The following is a 7,554-nucleotide window of genomic DNA, read 5'->3' on the forward strand; positions in this document are numbered from 1 at the left end:
TAGCTTCAGCCATGTGTTGACTGCTCAGCCTCCAGAATGATGAAGGCAGGGCCTTGAGCGCATTGTGTCTTCAGGGTGGATGTTCAGTGTTTTGATTCATCAGGGTAGGTCTTGCAGCAGTTATTGGGATGGGCCCGCTTGATCCCGGAGTGATGTATCCAAGGCTGGACCTCTGCCACTATTATTTAGAGGCCTTTTTAGTTTGAGTGGGAAACTTTCTGGCCATAAAGAGAGTGCAAATGAGGGCAAGTAGGTACTTGTAGTCCCAGCAAGGTTTATTTTCAGTGGAGTGTATTTGGAGATCTTCAAAACAGAGAGTCCCATGTGTGAAATTCCAGATGGGAGTTGAGGGCCAGTTGAGGATTTAGTCCTTGCACCAGTGTGACACCTCTTGCTAATGGCTGCACAAGTTGATGTCAACCTCGGGATGTGATAATAAGGACTCAGAAGCTGGGCCATAGCAGTCTGTCCTCCATGGGTGATGTCATGGTGGTGTTTTACCCAGGTGTAAGCCACCTACTTTGGGATGATCATCTGATCAGCTGGTTGGGCCCAGACCCCATTCGCATCTCTATGAGGTCTTCTGGTTGTGCCTATCGTATTACTTTTGGGGTGTAATGGAGAGTTTCCTATTGGAGGATGAGAACAATTTTTGGTGGTACCTCATGATGGGCTTCTAAGTGCTGGTCCAAGTCACTGTCTCTATAAGTTGAGCCTTCTGCCACCATCGTAGCGGCATTATCTGTCTTGTGGTTTCCAAGGGTCACGAGGTCCTTTACCTTTTGGTGTCCTTTTCAGTGGATAATGGCCACTTATTTTAGTTTCCATATGCCTGCGGGAAGTTGTGAGAGCTCCTCTCTGTATTTGATTTGTTTTCCTTCAGTCGTCAAAAGGCCTTGTTTCTTGTACAGCATCCTGTGGGTGTGAACTGTAGCCAAAGCACACCTGGATCTGTGTGGATATTCACCTCTTCATCCTTTGCCCAGGGGAGGGCCTGTATGACTGTCCAGGGCTCGGCTAGTTGGGTGGACCAATTTTGGTGAAGAGGCCTCCTAGGAGCACTTCTTCTGTGGTGAGGACAGCACAGCCAGCCTCACATCATCCGTTTATAACAGAGCTGCTTCCATCCATAAACAGAGCGTACTCAGTGTCTGTCAAGGGCTCCATCTGGAGGATGAGCTGGCTGCCAAAGAACTGGTCAGTCAGTGCCAGTGTTCTTGTTTAGAACAATGGAGTAGAGGAAAGAGCAAGTTCACCCTGCAAACTCAGAACTTTAATGTACATGAAATTTTTTATGCGCATCAACTCAAAATGAAAACCAAAAGTATATTTACCAAGTAGTAAATTTTGTAATTTGATTTCTCCTGTAAAACTCTTTTATGCTTGACAGGACTTTGGCCATTCTCCATGGTTGGAGTTACTCCAGCTTCCAGATGCCTACAGGCGTAGCCAGGCCGGTGATATAATTATGCCTGGGGCCTGAGCTCAAAGCCAGGGGCAAGCTCCCTCTACATTTGGAGGCATTCTTCAGTGTTGAAGAGGGTCATGAGCAGTTGTTGGCATTCATTGCAAGAAGGGAAATGGGTCTGGAAGACTCAGGCAAGAAGGTCAGTCAGAACTTTTCAGAGTATGACGGAGTGTGATGCTTCCAGTAGAGAGGGTCAGTAGAGGAGAAAGTCTGGTAATACATGGCGAATTGTTGATTTGGTCCAGGTGGCCTCCCGATATAAGTACAGAGGCACACCTGAGAGTGGGATGACAATGGCTGAGTGGACTGGGGTCTGGTGGGCTGGGCAGGTCAAAAGTTGGTGCTGATGGTGGCAGTGAGAGTGCAGCAGTACAGTCAGGAGAAGCATCTGGTTGTGGGTTGGCCCCAGCACCTGGATTGGCTGACGTGGTGGATGCTTGGCAAGGCTGCTCGACTGACCACATACGGTAGAGGAAAGTCATCTTCAGGTCAGTGGGCAAGACAGGATATGTATCATTTTTCATATGGGCTTTAATTGAAACTTTATGGCCAAGTGAGCTATCTTGCATCACCTAGCAGGTCCCCTTTTCCTGGCAAGTACAGGCATGGAGCCAAGTTGGGGAGATTCTGACATAGTCTGAGCTAGGAACTGATGTGTGGGGATTGATCAGGCTGATCATTTGGCTGAGAAGCTGTTATTCTGTACCAAACTTGGTAAATGACTTCCACATTTAGGGTTCCCTCTGCTGGCCAAATAGGACATAGCCAATCAAACTCACAGAGAGGACAGAGTTATTGGGGTTTTTTCTTCACTCCATTATCTGAGAAACCCTTTCCTAAGATCATCAGCATGCAATCCAGGTCAGTGGACATACTCTGACATGCACACATACCGGCTTTCTATTGTCTGTGCAGTGAGCCCTGGGATGGTGTCACAACAGACAACCGATGGGTGCCCTTCTCAGAGAGAGAGAGAGTCTCAGAAATGTTAGGACTCTCTGGGCTAAGGAGAAGTGTTGCTTAGTACTCCCTTATGCCTTCTCAAGCCACCAAAGAGAACTTGCTGTGAGTGCCCGTTCAGATGTGTCCGTGGAACTGCAGCTTAGGGCTCAATCAAGTTTTACAGCTGTGAGCCCAGATGGGGGGCTTTTGCCACGGAACACAGATGGAACGACCTACTACTTGTGTTGTTTGTTCACATTCAGTCCACACATTTATGCACAGGCACACAGAGGTTAATACAGTCCAGCCCCCAATCCCAAGGGCAAAGTCTAACTGAAACCGAAATTGACTCTGCCGACTAACACAGATGAGGAGGGATCAGGTCCTCTTTCATCCACACAGGAACAGAAACTGACCAATGACTGAGGGACATCGTTGGGTGGTGCTAACTTGTCCAAGGACCTGAACTGAACGTGTCCCATGTCCTTCTCCTGGACATGAGAGGCCTCTGCCGTCATGCAGGGGCTCCTGTTCCTGGACCACAGGGGAGACTGGAGAAATGACCAGAGCGCACGCCTTCCCATCTGCAGGTTGAAGGTCGAGTCCCCACGGCACCTAGCAGGACTCCACCCATGACCCGAAAGGTCAGCACCGTGTTTTCCCAGTTGGGGATCCAGAATGCTGTGGATCCGATACTGAGCAAGTGGAAAACCCTCTGCACCAAGGAGTTGGAAGGCAACCAACTTTATTACGCCCAGGGGCTGATGCGGGATCGCTCCCAAAAAATCAGCCCAGAGACAGATTTGGGCTTAGTTTCTAGGGGTTTTGCAAGTGGGAGATACGAAGGCTTAAAAATGTGGTGAAATTTAATTGGGCAGAATCAGTTATTTTTTGTTGCTGAGAAGAAAGCCCTTGACACAAGTTAGCAAACAGGACATGGGGAGAATGTACAGGCTGTGCAGCTGGATGCAGTCAAACTGAGCTGGCCAAACTGAGGGGCACTCACCTCAGGTTAGGTCTGGTTAGTCGGTCAAGGCTGAGGGTGTCAAGCAGATGGGAAGTGTGGAGGGCTGCATGATCTTATTTGTCCTAATATGGTGTCTGACTACTACTTGATTTTTAAAATTTCCATCACACAGCCATCTCCTCTCTTGGTCCCTCGTGACTGATCAAACCACAGTTTCTCTCTACAGTTTGGTAGAATGATTTATTTTCTGATTGATAATCTAGTGAAAACAGAAGAGAAAATCTCAGAGCACACATATTAGTATTAGTCCTATTTCCCATCCCTGGATCAAATACTCACAATGTAGAGAGAGAGAACATTTTCTAACATGGTTTTAGATGATTCCTCCCCCAGTTTCCTGGATGCAGAAAGCAAGGGGAAGGCAGAAGCAATGGCAGAGGGAAGGTGCTCACCCTTGGGGCGGCAAGCAGTGGAAGGGGCCAGGGAGAAGAATCTCCTGCCTAGCTCCAACCCCAGTGAGCACCTCCAGCCAGCCCTGCCTCCTAGCAGCACAGTCAGCTCCTGATCTCACATGAACCCACCGAGGGTTGTAGCACCCCGCGATCCAACCACTTTCCAAAGTCATGCGGCTTCGAGGGGCATTTTAGATCTAAACCACAGTGGAGGTTTTGATGCGGACATAAAACTGACTGCAGCTGGTTCAAGCTGGATGAAACCACAAGCGCAGGGTGTACACTCTTCTTGTGTGAAAGGAGTGAGAATGTTGAGGTAGCAACAACTGAAAATATGACCATGGTGTTGTTGTTTAACACACCTTTATGTGTGTGTGTGAGCCTGCGTGTCTATTAGAGATGGTCACAGGTGGGCATGTTGTGTATCTCAGATGCAATTACATGTTTCAGTGCTATATGTAAAATTTCGCTTATAAGTATTTTTAAATCACTGATTTAGTCAGTGAGCTAGAAAGATCTTTTCTTCTTTATTAGTGCACTCTTTTATTATTCCCTAAATTTGTGCTGTCTCTTTTTCACTTTAAAGAGGAAAAAGGTCAATAAGCAATGAAACCGAGTTTCAAGACAGGTTAGAAGGACAGTTGGGGTCCATTGCGTGTCAGGACACGTTTGCAGGACCGAGTGTCTCCGTTCCGTGTGTGCAGCTGGGGCGAGTGCCCAGCACATCTCAGGTCCTTTCTGCAGCCCCTTCCCTCCTCTCCCTCCCGGCTCCTCCTCTTGATCTCCTTCCCATTTAAGAAGGAGCTCAGACTCAATAAGAAGAAAACCAATAATCCAATCCCTGAAAGGGCAGAGCACCTGCATAGATGTTTCTCAAAAAAACCAAAAAACAAAAAACAAAAGTGAAACCTAATAGATACATGGAAAAATGTCAGTAAACACATAAAAAAGAATTCTGTCTCCGTCAGTAATCAAGAAGTGGAATTAAAACCAGGAGGTGACATTGCCTCCCGTTAGTAAGGTGGGTACTCTAAAAAAGGTGAAGTTCCGTGTCAATGAAGTCTACAGAGAAGTAACACTGGCCCCATGGGTGTATTTGTGAATTAGCACAGCCAGTGTGGAAAGCAGCGTGGAGATCTTTAAAAGCATCAAAATAGCTACTGCATGATAGAGTAACCTCATCCTGGGTGTGCCTCCAGCAGCACTGACATCAGTCTACTGGAGGAAGGTCTGCACTCCCTTCCTCATCTCAGCTCTGTTCACATCATTGAGATACGGAGGAACCAAGGGTTCCTCCTCAGAAAGGGGTAAAGTAAGTGTGCACTTTGCCCTCCATAGAATGCTGCTCAGTCCTAAAAATGACACAGAGTCTTTCGTTTGCACCAACACGGCTGCATCCTGAGGACATTCTGTCATGTGAAATATGCCAGGCCCAGAGAGACAAACACTGCATGACCTCACTTATATGTGGAATCTGACAACACTGAATTCATAGATGTGTAGAGTAAAATTAATGTTACCAGGTCGTGGCAGATGGGATTGACCCGTAATGTGTAAATATTAATCAGCATAGGCAACATCTGAGTTAAATAGACAGAATATTCTTTAGAGGAGTATTTACATACAAGGGTAAATATAACAGTAATGCATTGCATATTTTTAATCTGCTGGAAAACAGTAGCAGATTATAAATGTTTCATACCCAAAATGATAACTATATTGAGTACTACAGTTAAGTCATCACATTTAAACAATCCACTTTGTATGAATTATATCAAAGAATCTTTCACCCCAGCCCATAAATATGTACAATTGTCATTTGTCAATGATGAAATAAAATTACAAAACTTAAAATATTCTAGAAATCAATGCCACTCAGGAAAAAGTTTCAAATTTGAAAAACTAACTGATAATAGTACATGATCTAAAAATAATAGTACACTACCTGAAAATTCACAAACAAAATACAATATAGAATTCTGTGAATCCCCCAATAAAGTAATGCCTTCTATGCAAAGTCAATCAAACAGGAACCAGAGTGACATAACTTTATATATCAATAGTAGAAATTAGAAATCAGTGTGTTTGTTCATTCAAACATCTGGAAGAAAACAAACTTGGACAGGAAGTTTACATGTAAATTTAAAGAGAAATGAAAAACATGGCAAGATAAACTCATACAAAAACATTCAAGGATTCCAAAATGTTAACCCTCTACCTTTGTAAGACTGTTATTTATATATGATTTAGAGAGTGAGTTTTTTCTCTGAAAACAGTTATGAAAATGACCCGGGTACAGATACATTTTGAAAAGACAGGCGGATAAGATGGCTTGTGTGGGGCAAAATTTGAACAAATACGGAAAGGAAATCAAGATTTGCAGCGCACATGCACACAGTTTTTGCTGTCAGCTATAACCAGCTAAACTGGAGAAGAACAGACGTAGATTCCTCAGTGATGAAGCGCAGGGGGTCGATGGTTTTCAGGTGTCAGAGGAGGGGGAGCCATGTCCAGACCTTCACCGGGCTGTGAGCTCTGGGTGACAGGAGGTCCACAGTGCTGGTCACTACTTGCTTCTGTGAGGATCAGTAAGTACGGAGACTCAGGGAGCCTGACGCCCATGTTGCTCCAGTGCTGGGCTGGTGGGAAATGGGCACCAGCGCCTCCACGCTGAGGATTCCGACAGGGCGACTCCATGAACGGGTGAGAATCTGGGTGTCAGTGCTGAGACGCATAGTTGCTAATATGTGTTTTATTCACCAGGATGCAGGTTTTATTATTATTATTATTTGTTTTTGGTTCTAGGAATTGAACTCAGGACCTTGCGCTTGCCAGGCAGGCACCTGTATCACTGAGCTAAATCCCCAGCCCCAGGATGCAGGTTTAGGTCTTGAGCGTCAGAAAAAAAACTCTACATTTTGAGTGAATCCATTCGTATGTGCTTTTGATGAGAACATGCACCACAAAGTACAAGCTTTATCGGTCGCTGTCCAGAGAATTTCCAGAAGCAGTTATCCTTCATCTGTCTGCTTCCAAAACTGTGCTTCATATTCCCATGACACGCAAAGTTGGAAAGGCTCAAGAATGACTTGCATGTGTTCTTCTGGATAACACGGAGAAATCAAACAGGACCTAGTCACCGTCTTTTGAAAAGTCAGTTCTTTGCTTTTGATTTTCACCAAGTAAGGAAAGCGTTTAGCAGGAAGCAGTGGAGGGGGTCGCAGAGGTCTCTGTAAATCACCCCATCCTGTCCTCAGGGCTGAGTTGTCCCTGTTTAATCACCTTGTTACTTATCCTCACCTGAGTGGAAGAGTGAAAGCGAAGAACACACTGCAGACAGCAGGATCTTCTGACAGCACACTCAGGACACTTTGCCGGGGTGCTTAGCTCCAGCACCTGAGGTTCTCTCAACAGTACAGACATCTGGTAAGGTGGGACACATGAAGCATGCCCTGCTCTTCATCACACCTGCCTGTTGTTGGCTCAGAATGATCTCAAATATTTTCAGAACATTTTGTGACAGTAAAGCAGATGTGCAGTATTTCAGTTTACATGGGTAGGACATACAGGTACTGAACCAGACGGTGAGAAGTGGACTTGTGCTTGATCATAACAAATACAGATACCAAAAATACACTGACACAACAAGGAAGAGATCCTTCAAGGTGTAGATCTCACTTTAGGCTTATATATGAATACGAATTAAACTAATATCAACTGATAGA

Source organism: Chinchilla lanigera, unplaced genomic scaffold (genome assembly GCF_000276665.1).
Source record: "Chinchilla lanigera isolate Chin_1 unplaced genomic scaffold, ChiLan1.0 scaffold00180, whole genome shotgun sequence".
In the NCBI taxonomy this organism is placed as follows: Eukaryota; Metazoa; Chordata; class Mammalia; order Rodentia; family Chinchillidae; genus Chinchilla; species Chinchilla lanigera.